At 45.3% G+C, this 23,223-nt stretch overlaps 1 protein-coding gene across 3 annotated transcripts in view; it reads right to left on the bottom strand.

Annotated features, from left to right (window-relative positions):
- The window catches only part of WIPF2 (WAS/WASL interacting protein family member 2), a 447,965-nt gene that overhangs the window by 167,370 nt on the left and 257,372 nt on the right, over positions 1–23,223 (bottom strand). The gene's annotated exons all lie outside the window — the stretch shown is intronic.

Raw genomic sequence — 23,223 nt, forward strand, 5'->3', positions numbered from 1 at the left:
TGCAGGGAAGAGTGGCTGGGCCAGGACACGAGATCGGTTGTGGCCCAGTTGCAGATTCAGTGATTTTAGCAGCGGAGAGAGGGAGAGAAAGCAGAGGCAAAGGGGAAGGTTTTGAGGTGCTTCTGGAACCGGAGATGGTTCTCCTCAAGTTTCAGGGAGGCAGGAAGGCTGTTCCAGAGGGAGGCCCCTGCTGCGGCGAGAGATCTACCCCCAGCTCGTTGCTTAAGAGAAGCGGCTGACCCTGAGGTGGTTGGAGGTGGATGAGCGAAGGGCTCGAGAAGGAAGATATTTAGGAAGAGAGAGTTGCAGGTATTTTGGCCCAAGGCCCCAGAAGGCCTACCTAGTGGTCTACCTAAATCTGGTGGATGAAACTCCTTCCCCTACACATCCTGGCAAGTACATGTTAACACTGCAATGAGCCCGATTTAATGGCATGAGAGTGGGTATCTTACCAAACAAAAGGCATGTGCATTGATTAGACAAGGAAATTGCGAGAAAAAGTGCTCAACATAGGGCCTTGCAAACTTTATCCCGAGGGTTCTTGAAGCCGTCCTCGTATGCACTGTGTGCAAAAGCTCTAAAGGGTGTATGCAACATGGCTCGGGAAACAAACTTGTCAGGGAATGGTCTATGTGGCACCTACTAGTATAGTCTGCCCAAGCCTATGACTTAGTCCTATTTTGGAAAATAATTAATGGCCACTCAGGAAGAGCCACGCATATAAATGGAGCTGATGGGCTAGTGTGGGAAGCAAACATGGCACAACACTTGGAGGAGGAAGCCCGAGGAACACTTTTGTGCTTCTATGCGACTACAGATAGGTCTATGGGAAAAACATTGGTGACATACAGAGAATTATAACTATGTGTAAATCCTCCCGAGCCCCTGGACCAGATGGAATATGTAGTTCCCTTAATAAGAACAATCTGGCCCTTTGGGCCAAGGCTCTTCACTGGTTGTTTGTTTGGATCAGCGAGACACAAACAATGCCAGACTCATGCACAATGGTATAATCGGTTCCAGTATTAAAGGAAACCATTTGGATCCAAGAAACTATCACCTCTTGGCAATGTTAGATATTCCATCAAATATCTTCTCCCGCCTTTTATTACAGGAATTGGAAGAATTGTCTGTGAAGTGCAACATCATTCTTTTAAGTGTTTATGAACGTAGATTTGCAGTTTAGTACTCCTAGATCGTTTTGTTGGAGAATGAACACCTCAATTCTTCGAGATGAAGATTGTGGAGAAAATCAGATCTGAGGCCGATCATTTTGTTGTGGAAAACAGGACAGATGGTATGGCTGTTGGGACAGTATGGGAGGCATTTAAATGTACAATGTGGGGCTTAATTCTAGGTTTGTCCAGTAGCAGGAAGAAATGTATGGTGGACATAAGTATGGATTTGGAACAAAGTATTAAGCAACTTTCACTGGAGATGATTAATGACTCTGGGAACATGGAAAAAAAGAGAAGATTGAGGGAACTACAGAGAGAATTGAATGAAACTTTGAAAAAAAGGTCTGAGAAGGATTTGTTTAAATTGAAATGTTTGTATTTTGAATATGGTGAAATGTGCGATCGCTGGCTTGCCTATAGATTAAGACAACAGCAATCAGAAAGATCTATCACTTCTATTAATAGAGAGAATGGTCAGGTGACTTGTGACCCGAAATTGATTGAGACTTTTAAGGAGTATTATATGAAACTCTTTCAAAGTGAGTTGGGGGTCAATGGATTGAATGGTTCCTTTTTTGATGGATTGGAGATACCTAGAGTGAATGATTTGGAGAATGCAATGCTGAGTGAGGCTTTGACTGTGGATGAATTGAAAACTGCGATTGGGAAGTTGAACTCGGGCAAGTCTCCGGGTCCGGATGGTCTGCCTGCTGAATTTTATAAAATCTTACCTGATTCAGTGGTAGAACTTATGCGGGATATGTTCATAGAATCCAGGGTGGGAGGTTTGCTTCCTGCTTCTACTAGTCATGCCATTATATCGGTTTTTCTAAAAAAGGGTAAAGATGGTTGTTTGACTTCAAATTACCGTCCGATCAGTTTGATTAATACTGATAATAAGATCCTTGCGAAACTATTGGCCCTTCGTTTGCAGAATCTTCTTGTGAAGTTAGTGCACACTAATCAGTCGGGCTTTGTTCATGGCCGGAGGACATCTAGCAATATTAGGAACTTATTGTTGATGACACATGCACAGGATATGGATGATGATGTTGCAGTGCTTTCCTTGGACGCGGAGAAAGCGTTTGATCGTGTTGATTGGAACTATCTTTTTTCAGTATTGCGTGCTATGAATTTGGGAGAGGAGTTTATTTCCTGGATCGTCTTGCTTTATGCTTTTCCGACTGCCGCTGTCAGAACTAATGGGCTATTGTCAGATTCCTTTGTGCTACGGAGGGGTACGAGACAGGGATGTCCTTTATCCCCCCCGATATTTGTTTTGGCCATGGAACCATTGGCGATTGCCTTAAGGAGTGACGTGGGGATACAGGGTCTGAGTTTTCATGGTGCTGACCAAAAGTTGTGGTTTTATGCGGATGACCTACTTTTGTTGTTACGGAATTTAACAGTGTCCCTTCCGGCCTTGCTGAATGTTTTGGAAAGATTTCATGCGGTGGCTGGATTTAAGGTTAACTGGTCTAAATCTGAGGTGTTGCCAATTTCAGGATATTGTGACAAGAACTTGATTACTGGGATTGGGTTTCAATGGTGTGAAAGGAAACTGAAATACCTGGGTATATATGGCTAACCCCACTGGTGGATGAGATGGTTGTGGTAAACATGAATGAGGTATGTGCTGATTTGAAAATGAGCATCTTGAGGTGGTCTTTGCTTCATTTGTCCCTATGGGGCAAGGTGAACGCTATCAAAATGAATGCAGCTCCAAAGATTAATTTTGTTCTAGGTATGCTTCCGATGAAAATTGGTCAACATTACTGGAAAAAAATTGATGGTTTGTTGCAGTCATTCCTGTGGGATAATAAGCCGCCTAGGCTTAAATTATGGAAACTTCAGTTGCCAGTAGAAAAAGGTGGTCTGGGAGTACCGAACTTCAGGGCATATCATTTAGCCTTTTCAAGTCATTTTATTGTGCCTTTTTTGATGGATTTGCCTGATAAATGGGTAATTGCAGAGGCAAGTATGTTGGGTCCGCTCCCTCCAAGGGCTATTCTCACTGCAACAAACAAGTCATGTAATAAATCGCCTTTGACGGTTTTTCTGAGAGAGACGTGGAGACAGGTTCATGAATTGTTGGGCTCGGTTGCTTCAAGGACCATTCACTCATCCATTTGGTTGAACCCATTGATTGCTATCGGGGGCAGGTCTTTATTCTGGCCGGATTGGTTTCTAGGCGGGGTGCTCTGGATTGATGATGTTCTGGTGGATGGAGGGTGGATTGGGGAACGCGAGTTACGAGCAAAGTTTCACATTGATAATTTCAGAACTGAAGACTTCAGGAAATTGAAAAGATGTATCGGTGATGTGGCGGTGCTAGGAAGTTCAATGGTGAATCTCTATCTTATGGAGAGGGAGCCAGGTGGTTGTCCCATTGCTAGCAGGATATATAATTGTATTGTGTCTGCTTATAAGGAAAATTCAAATTTGATAGATGAATGGGGAAGGAGGTTAGGGTGTGAGATTTCGCCTGAGATGTGGTTGGATATGTGTGCAAATGTTAAACTCTGTGCAATTGATATGGTGGAATGGTCAAGACAGATAAAGATCCTCAATAGAGTGTTTTGGAGCCCGGAGCAAATGTTTAAGAGGGGGCTGATGGACTCGGAGGAATGCTGGTGTTGTGGGAATGGACAGGGAAGTCTGGAACATCTGTTGTGGGAATGTGTGCGTGTACGGGGATTTTGGCACGATGTTTGTGGTGCCTGTCTGCGTGTTTTGAATTTGGATGTTGAATTGGATTTTATGACAATGATTTTGGGAGGTGGAGATTTGCTGGATGATCTCTCTGTCACGGAAAAGGTTTTTACTCCGTGGAGCTTGTCTGGGTAAAAAGTTGCTCCTCAGGGGCTGGAAGTCGCGGAATGCGCCTTCTCTTGATGATTGGGTGGAGGGCATGTCTGCCCTTGCATCAATGGAAAGGGTGGTTTACAAGAGGCAAGGGAAGTTGAGGTTGTACGGAAAGGTGTGGGATGACTTTCTGAGTATTTACTGATTTATTGCAAGTTATGTATATATAATATTCTGTTATTCTGTGTATTTTTTCTGAGTATTTATTGTTCTGATTGTTTGATTGATTATATATGTGTAAACTTTATAAATAAACAAATAAAAAAAAATAAAAAAAATAAATCAGACTGGCTTCCGCAAAAGCTCCAACACCACTTACATTGCCTAACTTTGCATACGATCATCCAGCAGGCTTGGCTTATTCGCAAGTAGACTAGACTGTATGCAGTGTTTAATGATTTTAGCATGGTGCACGACATTCGACAGGGAGAAGCTGTGCAACAAACTGCTTATGGGCGGCATACCAGAAAGATATTTTAGCTTCAAGCTAACACTCGACTAAAGGTTGGCATGGACCAAGCCTGTAGGACAACAAGCTGGATCACCACCACCACTAACGGTCTTGAACAGGGGTGCACATTGGCACCCATGTTGTTCCCATTTGTTGGACTTGGGAGGTGCAATACCAAGCTACTGGGTGAAACCACCAAGATTGGGCAACAAATCCCCGTCTTGGTTGGGTTATGCGGATGACCTTGTTTTACTTGACTCTACCCTGCGAGTTTGCAGGCATATTTGAATAAACTGGCCAACTTTGCCAAGTCCAACTCTCTGCTAATAAACACAGATAAATTATGGTTTTTAGCATGAGGGCAGGGAACGTGAGAGGCTTTAAATGGACATTGGATGGGAACGCTGTGACAGTGTTTAAATATCTTGGCGTCTTGGACGAAAGCCTGAGCAGCACCTTGAGAACATCAAACGGAAGTCTTTAACAACTGCGGGCGACATAAGTGCCTTCACCTCAAGGGGGGGGTGGCTACTCCATAGGTGTAATCCTACAGCTGTATCATGCTAAGATTGCCACAGTTATTCTATGCAGGGCAAAAATATGGGCTCCAGCAGAGGTCAAAGAAAATGCCAAACTAAAGCCATAAGAGACTACCAAGATTGCCCCCTCTGACATCCATTGAAATGCCTTAACGTGGAATTTAACATGATACCCATATATGCAAAGCTATAATTAAGCAGTCTGCTCTTGATTTGGAAGGCACATAATGCTTTGGCTGACTCAAACCTGGGCATTATGTACGCAGTTCTGAAATCTAGAATTGTTATGCCCAACAGGAGCTTGTTTGGACAGTTGGTGCTTGCAACCAGAGTTAAGAGGGAGGTTACCTTGCTCCACAGAGGGAATTAATTGAATACAGTGTATTTTAATTGATTTAATCCATGGTCTGCGATTGAATTGTAATTGTAGTGGGTGTTTGCAATTAATGAAGCGCACCTGCGCAAGCCCAATCCACTCTCCTCCCCAATTTGCCAGCCAGCACTGTTCACTCCTCCGCTCCCTCCCCTCATTGGTCCTTCCTCCCTTTTTAACACTACCTACCAGGGCAGCCTTCTGCCCGTGCCGCCATGTGGCTAAGGGCCCAATGCAAAGGGCGGCTCCTGGCGTATTGGCTCCAGTCGGTGTAGGTGTCAGCAGGGGAGGCCAGCCACTAACATACACCAAACCCTAACTGCTACCTTTCCTACTCCTGTGGCACTCTTCCATGTAACAAACGCACCATCCACATAGCTAGCCCTACACCCCAAGCCCAAAAGTAAGCTACAGGGCCCAAAACTACAGCCAACTAGCAGTGGCTGCAAAGTCACCTCACCAAACCAGCAGCTGCCACAGCACCCTGACAAACTCACGCCAAATAGGCTGCCGTCAACCAGCATCAACGGATAAGGTAGGAAAAAATGTATATCTACAACATATACAGACGCCGTCATATGAAACCTCCTGTACCAAACTGCATTGTAAAGCTTAAGCCGCTCTCCCACTATACAGGACCCTTCTAAGTGTGCTCCCCTGTATTTAAAACTGAATTTTCAAATGCATTCTGAAATGTAGGCCTCTCTCCCACTATAAAGAACCCCATTCTAGGTGTGTCCCCGTACCAAATTATACTATAAAGCTCAGGGCTCTTTCCCACTGTGCAAGCCTCTCAAATCTCAGCATACACTCCTGTACTAAACTGCACAGTGAAACCTAGGCCCCTCCACCTCAATACAGGTTTCTTGGGTCTGGGTGTCCCCTCGCGTATCTAGCTGCTTTATAGAACCTAGGCCTCGCCCACCACGCAAAACTCATCTCTGGGTGTGTACTCCTGTACCAAACCATACCTAGGTGTACTCCCCTGTGCCTGAACTGCATTGTGAAACCTAAAACTCCCCACCTCTGTACACAAGAGCCTACTCTAGGTGTTAGCACCCTTAGCTTGTATTGTTAAACCTGCTACACTGAGGCCAAAGCCTCTCCCGCTGTCCGGGGGTTCCAGTCTAGGTGTACAATTGCTGTCTAGGTGTCCCAGTCTAGGTGTTCAATTGCTGCCCGACACGGAGGCCAGGACCTTCCTCCCGATATCTAGGTGTCTTAAAATTGGGCTTTAATTACCATCTATCTCTCCAAAACTAAATCTCCACCGTCACCTAGGTGCCCCATACCTGATAATTGATCACCGCCTGCATTTCTGCGAGGCCTAAAACCCTCTTCCGACAGCTAGGTGTCCCAATCTTGACTACTGCCTGCCTTTGCAGAACCTACACCCAACCGCTGCTGTCCAAGGATCTGAAATCGAGCTGTTCAAACATTGCTTGGCTTCCGCCGAAGCCTACATCCACTCAGACATCTGAGATCCTACAACCAAGAGTGCAACTCATTGTAAACTACCTGCAAAACCTAGGCTCTCAACCTCTTGCTTCCCACATGCCTGGATACTATCAGCATCTGCCATAATTGAATTCTAAGACCCTGACACTTTAACACCCAGTAACCACCAAAGCCAGTAACGCCTACCATAATCCCCACCCTAACTTCCCACAGCCCATAACCAGCCGCGCCACCCTCCCACGTACAACACTCCCCAGGATAGCCCTCCCGTTTTAAGATTAACACCCCAACCCAACTAACTGTCTGACAAAAGACGCACCCTCAAAAACCTCCAGACGCAACAACCTAAGATTTAAATCAACACTAGCTTGGCGCAAGGAACAGTTGGACAACTGCCCCTATAAACCCAACGCCCAGACCAACTCCTCCTCCAAGGACCCAAAATGCCGCGACGCAGAATTGGATGCAGACAGAGAAAAGGAACAGGGTGCAAACAATACGGATGCACAAGCTCAACCGCCTCCAATACAGAACACACCCTGCCAAACAATACGATCGACAGAACATACATAAGAGAAAAATCCTTATACCTTACACCATACCTCACACCAACCAAACAACCTAGAAACCTCAACGACATCAACATTTCCAGACGGATAACCCCCCCCCCACTCCCTGAACAACGGAACAAAAGAAGAGTGGAACCAAGAAGAGAATGGGATGATGCCAACCGCCTTACTCCCTACATCACGAGAACAGAAGGGCACTATCGATACCTACATCTAATGACAGATGACAAAGTAATAGAAGCCAGCAACCAAATTATCAATCTCACAGACCGATTCAACAATGAAGCCACCTTCACAGAACCTCAACCAATCGGAGTCAACATAAAAGCACCTCAACTGAACATCCACAAATCAAAACCGGGAACAAATAAACCAAATCACACCAAAAAGATCCACTGCAATCTAATTAACGCAAGATCAAAGTCCGAACATGCCACCAAAATCTACGACCTAAGTGACAGAGGCATCAACCTTTTTGTAACCAAAACATGGTTGGATGAAAACTAAAAGATCACCCTCAATAACCGACACCTTCAAGTGCATCCAAGCAAACAGGAAAACCAAAAGAGGGGGTGGACTGGCAATCATCCACAAGCAACACTTGGAAATCAAAGCAGAAGACCCACTGAACATCAATAAATGCAAATCCCTAATCATACGTCTATCAACAAATCCCAGAACAGACCTTAAATTCATACTGGTATACACACCACCAATGTATGATGCAGCCTTCGTAGACACCTTCAAAGAAGCAATCACCAACCTAGCTATCGAGCACAACCACCCGATTATCCTCGGAGACTTCAACAACTGGTTTAATAAGGAACCCGCAACCTCACAAAATTCTCTTAGCAGCCAACTAACACTGAAACTACATCAGCTGGTCAAAGGGGCAACCCATACGGAAGGACATACAATGGATGCAATCTTCGCCAACAGAAAACTAATTACCACGGCGCCACTGATTCAGATCCTCTAGAGCAACCACCTCATCCCCTTCATAATCACACTGCCCTCCTCAAGAAACCGGAAAAGCTACCGATCATCATGAAAAGAAACTGGAGAACCATAAAAAATATCCAACTTAACGGAACTACTGGAGATCACCAAACCACAAGCAACAACTATGGATGAAGCGGACCTAGACACTAAAATAGATCTTTTTTACAACTTGATCACCACAACAATTGACGAGATCACCAAAGAAAAACCTTTTAACCCATCCCGCAAAAGAGCAACAGCAAAATGGTTCACACCACTAATAGGCACAATGGAAAGAAAAACAAAACTTGAACATACCCGCTTATACAAAAAGCATACAGGAAATACTACAACATAATCCTCAAAGCACCAAAGACCCAAAAAGAACTATTTAAAATCATAAGCGAAATAGAAAACCCACCCGGCTGCAACAACGCTCCAAGAAACTATGCAGTGACCTTGCAGACCACTTCAAAAATAAAATCATGACCATCCAACAGACCATGCAACCACAATACTGAAGACACCCATCGATGCAAGGAACACCGGAACAAACTTCGAAACTTCCCACACATATCAGTGGAAACTTTCATCAAATTGGTAAATCAAAGCAACAAATCGGGCTCAACCGCAGATCCCTGCCCCCCGCCCGTCCCGACATCTACAAATCAATCCTCTCACAAGGAATCCCAATGGAATATTACAGGAATGTCCTCAACCAATCGATCGCAACAGGGAGAGTGCCACAATCCTTCAAATCAGCATACATCAAACCACTCAATGATACAGCAGGAAACTTAGATGACCTCTCCAATTACAGACCCATCTCCAACATCCCCTACCAAGCTAGACTCCTGGAAACACACATAGAACAACCCAAGAATTCATAGAACACCCCCACCCTACTAAACAAGGCACAGTAGGCTTCAGACCGATGAGAGGAACAGAAACAGCACATCTCAATCTGGGATGATTGAAAGGCAAACGCACACTCAAACAGCACCGCTCTGATACTTCTAGACCTCTCTGCGGCATTCAAGACAGTTAACCACATCCTCATGAGACTTGAATTCAGAATCACAGACAACGCCTTGCTATGGATCAAATCCTTCCTAACAAAACAATATGGATGAAACCTTTCAAATCAAGCCTAAGAGAATCGTCATGCGGAGTCCCACAAGGATCATCCTTCTCACCACTGCTATTCAACATCTACCTGTCCCAATTAATTAAAATCATCGAAAAACAGGGCTGCACCTGTTACAACTACGCTGACACACAAATAGTCTATAAAATACAAGACTCACAACAAGAAAACTCAACACTAGAGAACTGCTTGCTTGAAATATACAACTGGATGAACTTAAACTACCTCAAACTCAACCCAGGCAAAACAGAAATAATGAGCATCACAAAAAACGGAGAAGACCAACTCTACATCCAATGGCCAACAGAAATTGGTAAAACCCCAGCCACATCATAGATTGTAAAAAACCTGGGAGTCCTGATGGACAATGAACTCACTCTAGAGCCACAAGTTAACACCCTAATCAAGAAATGCTTCTTTCTCCTGCGAGCTGCTAAAAGGATCCTACCATTCCCCTCATCCACCAACAAAACAACTACAACCATCGCTCTCATCATGTCCAGATTAGACTACGCCATCGCCCTAGAAACTAGACAGTCAGAAAAGACAGAAAGAATGTACCTACCCAGTATGACAACCGGATACATAAAACTACAAGGATTAAGAGACCCAACCAAAACCTCAAATTTCTGCATACTTAACTCACAAAAACCCACACAACCACTCCTCTCACAGCAAACCGCACGCACTCCACCACACCGCAACATCAACCAAGATCACACAGCACACAAGGACTCGCTTCGATCCTATATTCACACCCAAGCTCAGCGCACAGTGAAAACCAAACTGAAGCTGCCAACAGGACACCCTCTCACTTTCCTACGCCCTCTTAACCCACAAAACCAAACCCCAAACTCTTTGTTTTACAGATCCGCCTGAGCGCCTGGAGACCAACTCCGTCAGCGATGGTGCGCTATATAAATATCATTAACATCTGGCTCGTAGCAAAGAAATGGCTTGCTCTGGCACCAAGTGAAGTATAAGATTGGCCCATTAAGAAATCCAGAAATCCAAAAAAAAAATATGGAGGTTCTTGTTACACACAGTGCAATGAGCAATTAATGGGGGGACCTTGCGTCCAAGAACCATGTGGCTAATTTCATAGAATACTATCTAAATGGAGAAAAGGTGGCAGAATAGATTTCCAGCCATCTTGGAAATTGCACCATATGGGACTATTTAAAAGGTCAAGTTTAATACAAGTAGACACATTAGTCAGGCCTGGGCTAATATATCAAGAGATGGCTGGCATTGCAGACTATGTGAAGAAGAATGCGTTGAGACAGGTGAACCCCTTTTGATGGCCTGTGAAGCCTTGTTGAACCCTTAGATTGTATGTATTGGGAGCAGTAGATCCACAGGGGCGACTAGATGCAGAGGATCTGTGGGAAGTATTCATGTGTGGCAATCTGGAGACAGATCCATCACTTTTCAATGTTGGAGGAAAATTGTTTTTATCCTTGGTGATTTATGCCGAGTAATTTTGTTATGAACCTTTGATAAGTATGATGTGTAATGTAAGGATAGGTTTGGTTACAATATTTTAAAAGTTGAGTTGCACAACTGTATAAAATAAAAGATAAAACAATTCTCTTTAACACCTATGTAGATTATGCTGGGGTCAAATATGTTCCCCAATTGTAAGGCCGTGGCACTGCATTTAACACAGGTGATAAGCTTATCCATAATTAGAAAGGAATAATAAAACCATTCTAAAAGGAAGACCAGCTCCGGCGCTGCAAGTTTAAGGCAGGGGCTATAACACTAACACAGAGGGTAGAGCCCAAAAATCAGATCACCACTATACAAAGCTACAATTATTTATTGTAGCTATTTGGGGTAAAGGGGTTAAAATTGTAACATCAATAATCTAAGTGGTGCACAGATTAAATGTGGCCTGCAGAAAAAGGGTTGTTGCTACACTGGTCAAGATGATTTTAAACCGATGTCGTTGAAACATTAAGCTGGGTGACCTTCCAAGGTCTGAAAAAGCATCCACACTTCAGCTGTGGTGTGGTCTAGTCTAGAATCTTAGACCATGCAAAAGCAGTCATGATTTTTTTGTATTTTATTGTTTTTATTCTTCTTCTTAAACAGTATGCAGCACAGTTAATCATCAAGGAATCAAATAGCGAGGGACAGTATTCCATACATTGAGCGACCACCTCCCCGACCCATTCAATACATTGTCGGGTCCTTCTTTGCCTGGTTCCCATCAGTTGTCCCTGTCTGTGAACCAGTCTCCGACAGTCCATTGATGGGTTACTTCCAGCTGGGATGCGGGCTATTTATCCCCAATGCGGGATGTATGATATTTCGGGGCCTCCCCGCTTTCAAGATATGCCGCTCGTCCCTCATTTGTCTCGTTCCTACTACTTGCAGTGGTGTGCTCAACTGGGGCCTTCGGCATTCACTTATGGTCACATGCCCCTCACCAAGTACAGAACCCTTGTTCCCCTGAACCCCCTCTCCCCCACCTCCCTCTGTTAACGTCCCCCATCTCCCCTGCCCCCAACTGCCTCCCCGCAGACCAAAGTGCTGCTTCTCCCCTTTGTTCCCCGTGGCGCCCGCCTTTCACCTACCATTCGCATAGGTGTGTGTCCCTCCTCTGTTACTACTCCCAACATCTTCATAAGCTTTTTTGCATTTGCTGCAGTACATGCCCTAGGGTGGCCTCAGGTCTTGTGTGGATGCTAGTGCATCCACTAACTGGCCCCAAATCATTTCCAGTGCCTCTTCCCCTTCTGGGCCTCTACACAGGTGTAAGTATTCCACTTCCACCAGTCCCCACTGACGTATCTCTTGCAACCATAGTTGTATTGATGGACCTGATCCCTTTTTCCACTCCATGCTGTTCTTCTCTTAGCTAGTTTGAAGAGTAATCTAGAATTATTTTGGTTTTTGTATTTTTTCGCCCCCAGTAGAAGTCTGCATAGGCACACCTCATGAGTGTTTGTTCCTCGTACCTCACCCATTGCGGTGCATTGTTTGTCAATCAGTGTCCTAAGGCCCACACTGAGCAGTGCCGTTCTAACCGTGGTGTCGAACCCGATTGGGAGATACTTACAGTATGGTTGAGCAGTCAGTCTTTTTCAAGAATTTTACTCACGCCGCCCTCACTGTTTTAAAAACCATTGTGTTCCCCTCCCCTCTACCCTCCTATAGAACCCCAGAGCGGTTGCACACTCTGCCGGGCTAACCAACGGTCCAGGAGTTACAGAAGGTCTCTCTTCCAAGTTCTTCTTCGGATTCCTTCGTCCCGTGGTCGACTCTGCATGGCAAGCCAGAAAGCCTCACCTTTTATGCAGGTTGCTCCCATTCATTCCAGCCTAGTTGTCAATCACACAGCAGGGTGGCTGTCCTTGTCGGACAGCCAGCCGGCCAATCACCTTTGGGTGCATTCCTGTAACCAAGTGGATTAAGCACAGGGCGTTCCGGCCATCTCCCTCACTTTCTGCCCCTGCCAGACATACTGGAGCCAGAGGCGGGCTTCACTCGTGAATCCCGCCAAAGACAAAATGAACAAAGGCACCAAACCTAGTTTGGCACGCTCAAGAACCACCTTTCCAACAAGAAATGGCGAAAAAAGAAGACCGGGCCATTTTGACAAAATGGGCACCCATGAGTGCCTTAGTGCAGCTGCTAACGCAGCCCGCAGTAAAAACTCCCAATGGTAGTTAAAAGTAAACCACTGCCACCAGCCATTAGTTGTAGAAAGGGTAACATAATATTGTTAAACGAGAAACTAGACAAAAGGGGATACTAAGTAACTCCTCCAGCACCAGATTGTAAAATAATGTGTGCTGGGGTCTAGAAAGTTACAAATGTAAGTAAAGTCAATTTCACTTCACTGCTCTTGGAAACAGTAGTTTATCCAAGAGCAGGTATTTAAACCTTTGGGAAATCTGAAGGACTTCCCTGTGTCACTGCAGTGAAGGTGCTATGTGTCACAATGTAAAAAGATGATGCTTATGGAGTTTGTCAGACTCCATAAACAAAAGAAACAGTTTAAATCATAGAAAAAATACGAGAGTGGGGAAAAAGGTCTGTCTCTCCAGGTTAGAAATTAAAAGTCCTTGAGTCCAGCAAAGGTGCTGGGGGTCTCTAATGTAGAGCGGAATTGGCACATTTCTGAGAATTCTCCCCAACACTGACCCAGCGCACACTATCTTACAATAGGGTGCTCGAGAGGTTACTTAGAATCCCCTTTGTCTAGTTTCTCATGTAACATTGTTATGTTACCCTTTCTACAATAAATGGCTGGTGGCAGTGGTTTACTTTTTCCTACCATTGTGTGTTTCTACCACGGGCTTCAATTGCAGCTGCAGTAAAGCACCCATGGGTACCCATTTTGTCAAAATGACCCGGTCTTTTTTCGCCATTTCCTGTTGGAAAGGACCTTGAGATTTACTCTGCGCACCAAACCAGGTTTGGAACCTTTGTTCGTTGTGTCTTTGGCCAGATACACCAGTGAAGCCCGCCTTTGGCTCCAGGGTGTCTGGCAGGGCAGGAAGTGAAGAAGGAGCCCGAAACTCCATGCTTAATCTCCTTGGTTACAGGAATGCACCCAAAGGTGATTGGCTGGCTGTCCTTAGTGGACAGCCACCCTGCTGTGTGAGTGACAGCTAGGCGGCAAATGAAAAGGAGAAACCTGCATAAAAGGGGAGGTATTTTGCTTGGAAGGCAGAGTCGACCACTGGACGAAGGAATCCGAAGAAGAACTCGGAAGAGACGCCTGCTGCAACTCCTGGACCGTTGGTTTTCCTGGTGAATCCCTCCTGCAGTGCTGAAGCTGTTAATTCGCCTCCACTAGAGAAACCCTGCAAAGGACGACTTCTCCCCTTCGGTTGGTGGGACAAAATCCACCCCAAGACTAACTCATCCGGAAATCCTCTTGGAGCTGGCTGTACTTCCATTGCTGCTGCAGGAACAGATTGCCAGTGAGAGGAACACCAGAATTGAGTTTGTCGTCTTTAAGTCGGACCCAAGCTCCAGGAAGATCTGCCGGACTCCCATGAAGCTGGACTGACCAAGCCTGAGCCACCTCAGAGTGCTGGACCACAGATGCGAGGAAATCCCATAAGGTATCCGAGAACTGCAGTGGTGCTATTCGCGAGAAGCTGAAACCGCGCAGCGCTGCTCATTTGAAGTTTGCCCATTGCTGACGCCGACCTTCAAATCGTAGTGTAGGAGTCCCCAGACATCCGCCCTCTTGTCCCCATGAGGCCCAGGAATAACAGAACAGGATCCGCCATACTACAATTGGAACAGAAGCCAGCTGAAACCAATTTCTTCAGACCTAAGGTACTGTAAACTAAGGGGTACTTACCTCTTATCATGTAGCCTTGCAAGCTCTCAGTTGAGACTTGCCTTTTTCAGAGTTGCTTGCAGCTTTGCCCTTCACAAGGTCCACAGCTTATGGCCAAACAGTGATTTCATTTTCTACAAATATTTCTAAAACATTGTGCAAGACTTTTAACCTACCTTCAAGAAGTGCCTCAGCTCCCCTAGACTTTGCTCAATTGACATTGGCTGTTCTGGCTCCCTGAAAGGCTAACCTCTGATTTTGTGCTTTAACTGTCCCTCCACAATTTCATACATTCTTTACTTATATAGCTGGGACAGGGTTAATCTACATTACATTGGGGGGAGGGGGGGTCAAACGTACTTACCAGTTTAAGAATATTTGTTAACCATGGTTTAATTCCCTAAACTTGTCCTTTTGACACCAAACTCAGTATTGCTCTAAATGTGCCAGTGATATATAAATGTCCACAGTGTCCTAGTTATTTAAGTCACCTCAGGGTGCAGGAAGTGTGTGTGCCATCCCAAATGGGCATCTACTGATTTAGTGAAACTGAGTGTGTGTATTTATTGGAGTATATTTGTGTTACATATTTGCTCCCTTCTAAGGAAGGATTATTCAACTGACTTATGTTAATAAATAATTGTTTAACCATGAAACCTTGAGTGCAAGTGTTTATTTGGATACTTGTCACTGTGAAACTATGTTGCAACCCTACAGCTCACATTGATCACTCTTGAGATAAGCGTGGCTGCTCAACCAACTTGTGTAGTACATTGCTTATATCTAAGGTTGGGTGAACTATTGCCAAGAGGACAAGGCTGGTGCAGTCTCCCAGAGGGTACTGCATACAATCTTGCCTAACAGCGTGCAACTAAATTTGCACTTGACCCCACCTGCAAATACCCATAATGGATATTTACTATAAAGGTTATGTGCAGAAGGGGATGGTCATCAACCATTGTACTCAAAATACCAATAATTAAGAAATAGAAATTCCTAGACAGAGTAATATTCAAATAAGCTACATTATGAGTTGGGAATCAAAATGAACGATTTGCGGGCAGTAAATCTTATTATGAGCCACTAGGTGAGAATGGACACTGACGACATGATTTATGGCAACTTGGAAACTTGATCCCACCTGGCTCCCATCTATCCAATGATAGAACAAAAACTATTCCTCAGTCCCGTGCCATTCAACAATAAGGAAAATCTGAGGTGTGGCCATACAGTGCACCAAGTGTTCTCAAAATCATCCTATCCAACTCGTACATTCAATTGGGTGCCTATTACATAAAAGTGCCAAAGTCACAGCAAGACCAAATGACAATTGTAAATGACAAGATCCTGAGCCAGCGACAAACCAGTGATCAAGTACAAGGTACCCATTACAGCGTTACTTACTGGAGAACATAAGCTTCCAAGGCGGCTGATGGATGCATGTGGCAAGATGGTTTTACCTGTGATGCATGCGTTAGGTAAGAATTGGTGCAGTCACACTGTGTGAGACTATACAAGGCGTATCTGCTTGGTATTAGGTAACCCACCTTTTGGTATAGGTCTCTACTACACAAGTTGGTAGTGTGACTGTGCAGCCAGGCCTATCTCATGCAGGATTAACGTGAGCTGTACAAATGAAATCCGTAAATACAAGTAGCCAAGTAATACTAAAACTGAAGTTTTCAGATATAAATAACTATTGATAAATAGCTATTTCTTTATCTAACATCAGTTTTAAATGAGCATTCTTTAAAACGGCAGACGATTGTAACAATACGAATAAACTTTGAGATTACTTTTTAGACTCAATTAAAGCCAGTGAATAACCTTTGGATATGCTTAATACATTTCTCGTACACCCTGAGGTGACTTCAATCACAAGGATAGTATTTGCATTTATATACCACACCAATACACTTTGTAGATTCTGAGTTGCAGAAAGGAAGGGTTAAGGGAAGTAAAAAGGTTAGAACAGTTTCTCAGAAAATGTGCAGACAACTGAATCCTCCAATGAAGTCTAGATAAGCCTTTCCCAGCAGTAGCAGTGTTCAGCAAGCCACAGCCTATTGGGGGGGGGGGAGGGTAGGGGGGATAAGCAATACCAACGTCAATGAATGTAGAACAGTGACTTTGGGGAGCCAGGACAGACAGTCATTTGGACGCAGTCTATAGTTCTGATGCACTTCTTGGATAAAAGTTTTGTACAAAGTTAGAGAATTCGGAAAACTCACTGGTAGGGGCACATGCGGTTAAGCATGTGCAAAGGGAGTTGAAATCCACTCACAAAGTAAGCAGGTGCAAGTATCAAGTGAGACAGCACGACTTAAGGCAAGAAGGGAAATACCTCCAAACCCAAAAAAATACCTTTGGTGTGCAGAAAGGGGTCCAGCTGGATTCTGTCTTGCTACAGCTAAGCAGACCCTGCTTCCTGAGACTCAGTCGTGGGGACAAGAGGGAGGATGTCTGGAGGGCTCCTGCGGCAGTACTTGGGAAGATCGTATGTAGCTATAGGGTTTCTTCGTTTCAGCAGCACTTTGCGGTTTCAGTGCTTCACAAACAGCACATATGCAGAACGATTGACAACGGTTGGACTTTCCTTGCTCTCTCGGTCCTGCACTCTGGTGGGGGAACTTGGAGGGATTTCCTGCTTCTGAAATGTCCTTAGGAGGCTCCTGGAGCTTTTGGTCGGATTTGTTCTGCGGCAGACGTTGCACTAGACTATGGACACTCGAACCCTGGCATTGGGCTTCTGCAGCAACGGAGAGGCACAACAAGTCGGGGATTGCGCCAAAGGGGAGTTTGTCTCAGGGTTAGTTGGTCCCACTAACCCAAGGGGAGATGTCATTCCGTCTGAGCTTCTCTATTGAGGTGAAAAAGAGGTCTGCAGGGCTTCACCGGCAACTGAAGGTCCAGGAGGTTGCAGCAGGCCTCTCTTCACAATTTCTTATTCAGATGTTTCTTCCAGTGGTCGACTATGTCTGTAGTCCCAAGAACCTTGCCTTTTAAGCAAGATTTCCAATTCATGCACAGCCTAGGCTGTCAATCACACAGCAGGATCGCTGTCCTTTCAGGACAGCCAGCCAATCGGGACTGGTTTCGTTCAGGCATTCCTAGGGACAAAGGACAGGGGAGTTTCAGGAACCCCCCACAACCCCCTCACATCCTGTCCTTCCAGACACACTGGAGCCAGGGGTGGGCTTCAGGGCTGAAGCCCACCAAAGGCAAGACAAACAAAGGGCTCAAACCTGTCTAAACGGACAGAGCAAAAGCCAAGAAAGACCTCACAAACAGAAAATGCTGAAAAAAAGACAGGGGCCATTTTGACAAAATGGTCACCCCTGGGTGATGTATTGCAGCTGAGAGCTCAGCCTACGGCAGAAAAGCACAATGGTAGGAAAAAGTAAACCATTGCAACCAGCCACTTAAAGTAGAGGTTAACAAAATGTTACATGGGAAAGTAGGATAAGGGGCTACTAAGTAACCCCCCAGCAATCCACATAAAAGGGGTGTGCTGGACCTACAAAGAGAAAAGGTAAGTGAAGTTAATTTCACTTTACTATTCTTGGGAACTGTAGTTCACCCAAGAAAAGTTATTTAAACCTTAAGGGCGAATCCAAAGGATTTACCAGTGACACTGCACTGAAGGTGCTGGTGTCGCCATACAAAAATCAGATGCCAATGGAGTTTGTCAGACTCCAAAAACCATGAAAACAAAATCTAAAATCAGGTAAAAACAAATGAGATTAAGAAAAAGGTCCCACTCACAGGAGTTAAAATTAAAAAGTCCTAAATCCAGCAAAAGAGCTGGGGGTCTCTACAGTGGAAGGGAATTAACACAAACGAAAATTCTCCCCAAAAGCATGCTACTTGGGGAGGGGAGGAGAGGCACAAGTGAAGTGAGGTATGAGGGCTGTTCCTCTATGCGATGCTTTGGTGCAGGGAGGTGTGCAAGTGCCTCTGACACAATTTGGGGTGAAGTGGGTGACTGCTGGTGCTTCGGGTGGTGGGAAGCAGTACCCAGCAATTAACAGTGCTTTTGGCGTGGGGGTTGTGCATTTGCCTGTTGCTTTGCAGGAGGGCCCGCTAGTGCTTTGGCGGTTAAACGCTTCTGGGTGGCAACATTAAACCATTAGAAAACGCATACTGTCAGAGGGTGAACAAAGTAGGCACTTGCTTAATACATAAACACTTACACTACTCTTCCACGCACATACTAGTAGTATTGGAGTGCCTAGGCATATCCATAGAGTGGCATCCCCTGCCCCCGCCAGGAATATCAAGCTTAAGTCTGCAGGAAGAGAGAAAAGGAGTATGGGGACGATAAGAGGAAAGGAAATCGGGAAATAGATGCTACAGAGGGAGTGACGTGCAGAAAAGCAAGAATACTTTGTGAAACAATGGGTGTATGTCAGTTCTGTTAGATGGACCATAGTTCTGCAAAAGTGAGGATGGGGGAGACGGATAGGTCCTAAAGACTTGTGATAATTGGGTTATATTTCCAAGGCATATTTGAAGAATTGTAAGCTAGTACATAATGCAATGATGGATGCATGACTGTCTTGCGGGTGCACCTCTGGTAATACAGGAAGTTTGCTGGCTTACACTCTAGGTCAAACTCCAGAACGTTAATTTCGGGACTGACAAACCTGAACCAAGAGTGGCATAGCCAAGAATAGACAATTAAAAGGTAAATGTGAATGGTAAGGAAATTTAGTTTGACTTAGTACAGTAAAAAACAATTTAAAAAGCTCTGGCACGCTGATGTCAAAAAGATGAACTGTTTGTTCCATGTCACACCGTGCTAGACTTACTTTGCAGTGAGACATGGTGCCAACCTCAATTGGAAGGTGGCTCTTGAAGTATAGCAGGATGTGCGACCAAAGAGTAGTAGGTTGGGAGAGAAGGGCTAGATATCTGTCCTTCTGTATGGAGCTCATGCAATATAAAATCGAAGACAAAATGAACAACCAACCTATGTATAAAATCTAGGCTAACGCTTGTTGCGGCCAGGGCATCAAATCTAGACCATATGGTCATTCCATGGAAAGTAGCTCTAGCAGAATCAGAATTAGCTAGTTTTCAGTACACTATATGTGCTCTAAAATGTAGCAGCTATACTATAGCCGATTGCATGTAGACTGAAGCCACTAAACTAACCAACTGTAGATGTTATCAGACTAGGGCGAATGTTAGAAGGTAGCCAATGTACTTAAACCGCACTCCATGCTTATGGAACTTTAGCTGGAGGCACAGCCTCCATCCCACACACATCTGCTCTCACACACAACACGAAAGACTTTGCACAACAGTTCTGCCATAAGTATTCAGTTACCTTTCACAACAAAACATGTGAACCGTAGCTATATACAATGGCTATCCTCTCACATAACCCTCCAATCCACCTCTGTAGTCTACCTCTCTCACCCACCTACACCCCAATTAGACATGATATATGGAATTTGTAACGCACCTATATACAAGTGTTTCAAGGCGCAACGAGGCAAGGAAGGGGGAACAGAGGAAGGACAGACCATGATCTTACTAGCCCAAGTGACAGATCGCGCCAGTGGAGTGGAGGGGAAAGTGCCTGGGGAAAGGGGAGGGGGCAGTGCTGTACATGGGATCAAAACATGGGATCAGAACAGCGGACAGCAGGTGGCAGGTGCAAGGGTAAGTGCAGACAGGTGTCCAAAAGTGCAGGTAGGGGGGCTGTAGGGTTACAAATACAGACCCGTGGGCAAGGGTTGCTGGGAGGCAGTGCGGGTGTGCAACTGGGTGGGCAGGGACCTGGGCCCGAAATCAGAGGCTAGCCAGGTGACCAGTGCAGTATCAGACAGGAAATCAGCAGAAGAGAGGAAGAGAGAAGGCAGAAGCAAAGAGGAAGGTCTTGAGGTGCTTCCGGAACCAGAGATGGTTCGCCTCAAGTTTCAGAGAGGCAGAGAGGCTGTTCCAGAGGGAGGCCCTAGCCGAAAAAGATCAACCACCAACTCGTTGCTTGGAGAAGGAACTGACCGTAAGGGAGTTGGAGGAGAAGAGCTTGAGTAGGAAGGTATTTACCAAGAGAGAGTTGGAAGTATTGCGGACCCAGGCCCCAGAAGGCCTTGTGGACAATGCAATGCAGAGGGTCTTGAACTTAATCCTTGCAGCCACTGGAAGCCAATGCAGAGATTTCAGTGCTGGAGAGATACGATGCCTGGGCTTGATGTAAAGGCAGAAGTCTCGCAGTCCTGTTCTGGATGAGTTGCATAGGGCGGAGAGTAGAAGCTGGCAGATTTAGAAAGGCTGTTGCAGTAGTCCAGCCCAGAGAGAACCAGAGCTCTAGAGACGGTGAACTTCGGGGGAAGGAGAGGAAATGAAGAATACCTCTGAGGAGGTGCAGTTGGTAGTTTGACTTCTTAGAGATGTGAGGAGAAAAGGAGTGTGGAGTCGAAGATGACCCCCGAGGTTCTTAGCCTCACAGGTGGGAGCAGGAAGAGGGTCAAGGGAGGCTAGCCAAAGAGTGACAGGAAAGGAGGGTGCAGGTGTGCCGATGAGGAGAATCTCTGTCTTACTGGCATTAAGGCAGAGAATGTTGGCGGCACACCACTCCTGGATAGCAGATAGTCAGATGTGAGAAGGAGAAGCGGTGGCAGAGAGGAGCCTGAAAACGAGCCGAGCGTCATCGGCATAGCACTGAAAGTTTGGAGCAGGGAGCGGCAATGCGATGGGCGAGAGGTGCCAGGTATTGGTTGAACAGCCAGGGACAGGTTAGATCCCTGGGGTACAGCACAGGTAGAGAGAGATAGAGGAAAGGAAGGACCCAAGTTGGACCTGGGAGGGTCGATTAGAGAGGAACAAGGTCAACCGGGCCAGGGGATGATCGTTGATAGATACCCAGGTTATCACAGAGACGACTGATCAGGATGGCATGGTTTACGGTGTCTCAGGCAGAAGAGAGATCGAGTAAGATGAAGACAGAAGGGGCATTAGAATCAAGGTTAGAGAGCAGGTCTTAACGGATGTTTAGGAGAGCAGTTTCCATACTTCTGGCTGCTCTGAAGCCAGACTGATGGTCATGGAGACAACCAACAGATTCAGCGTGAAGACATGGGTGGCTAAAAGGGACTTGGCCAGACCCGCTTATCCTTGTATTGGCTATAATGCACACACGTATACCAGCACCTCCGCAAACTTCCTATACCTTGGACTTGGCCCCCCCAACCCGCCCTGGAGGACGTTCAACCTACAGCGCATTGCAACCATACCCATGGTGAAAGGCGCTATACAAATGACAAAATAAAATCACCAGTTATACGTAATATTGAGGATGGAACAAACGTTCTCTCAATTGCTGAAGGGTTGATGAGTACTTGCTTAAGTCACGTGCATACCTGCTTAATTGTTGCAGTTATGAACAGTTTGGGGGAAGGGTTATGTTCAAGGATATTTATACTGTGTACCATCACCACCGGAGTGATCCCGTGGTGCTCTTATTGACCTGAAAAGCGAGGCGATAGAGTAAGTTAGTAGGATTTAGCGGGAAAAGACTCCAGAGGGCGGTGATGTGCGGTTGGCAGTTTCAGTCTTGTTGACACTACCTTGAGCATGGGTGCAATTTTTCGGTCAGTAGCTGTTTTGCGAGTAGCTGTTTTTCAGTATTGCGTGCTATGAATTTGGGAGAGGAGTTTATTTCCTGGATCGTCTTGCTTTATGCTTTTCCGACTGCCGCTGTCAGAACTAATGGGCTATTGTCAGATTCCTTTGTGCTACGGAGGGGTACGAGACAGGGATGTCCTTTATCCCCCCCGATATTTGTTTTGGCCATGGAACCATTGGCGATTGCCTTAAGGAGTGACGTGGGGATACAGGGTCTGAGTTTTCATGGTGCTGACCAAAAGTTGTGGTTTTATGCGGATGACCTACTTTTGTTGTTACGGAATTTAACAGTGTCCCTTCCGGCCTTGCTGAATGTTTTGGAAAGATTTCATGCGGTGGCTGGATTTAAGGTTAACTGGTCTAAATCTGAGGTGTTGCCAATTTCAGGATATTGTGACAAGAACTTGATTACTGGGATTGGGTTTCAATGGTGTGAAAGGAAACTGAAATACCTGGGTATATATGGCTAACCCCACTGGTGGATGAGATGGTTGTGGTAAACATGAATGAGGTATGTGCTGATTTGAAAATGAGCATCTTGAGGTGGTCTTTGCTTCATTTGTCCCTATGGGGCAAGGTGAACGCTATCAAAATGAATGCAGCTCCAAAGATTAATTTTGTTCTAGGTATGCTTCCGATGAAAATTGGTCAACATTACTGGAAAAAAATTGATGGTTTGTTGCAGTCATTCCTGTGGGATAATAAGCCGCCTAGGCTTA

This window comes from Ambystoma mexicanum, chromosome 13 (assembly GCF_040938575.1).
Source record: "Ambystoma mexicanum isolate Mex_15411 chromosome 13, UKY_AmexF1_1, whole genome shotgun sequence".
Classification (NCBI taxonomy): domain Eukaryota; kingdom Metazoa; phylum Chordata; class Amphibia; order Caudata; family Ambystomatidae; genus Ambystoma; species Ambystoma mexicanum.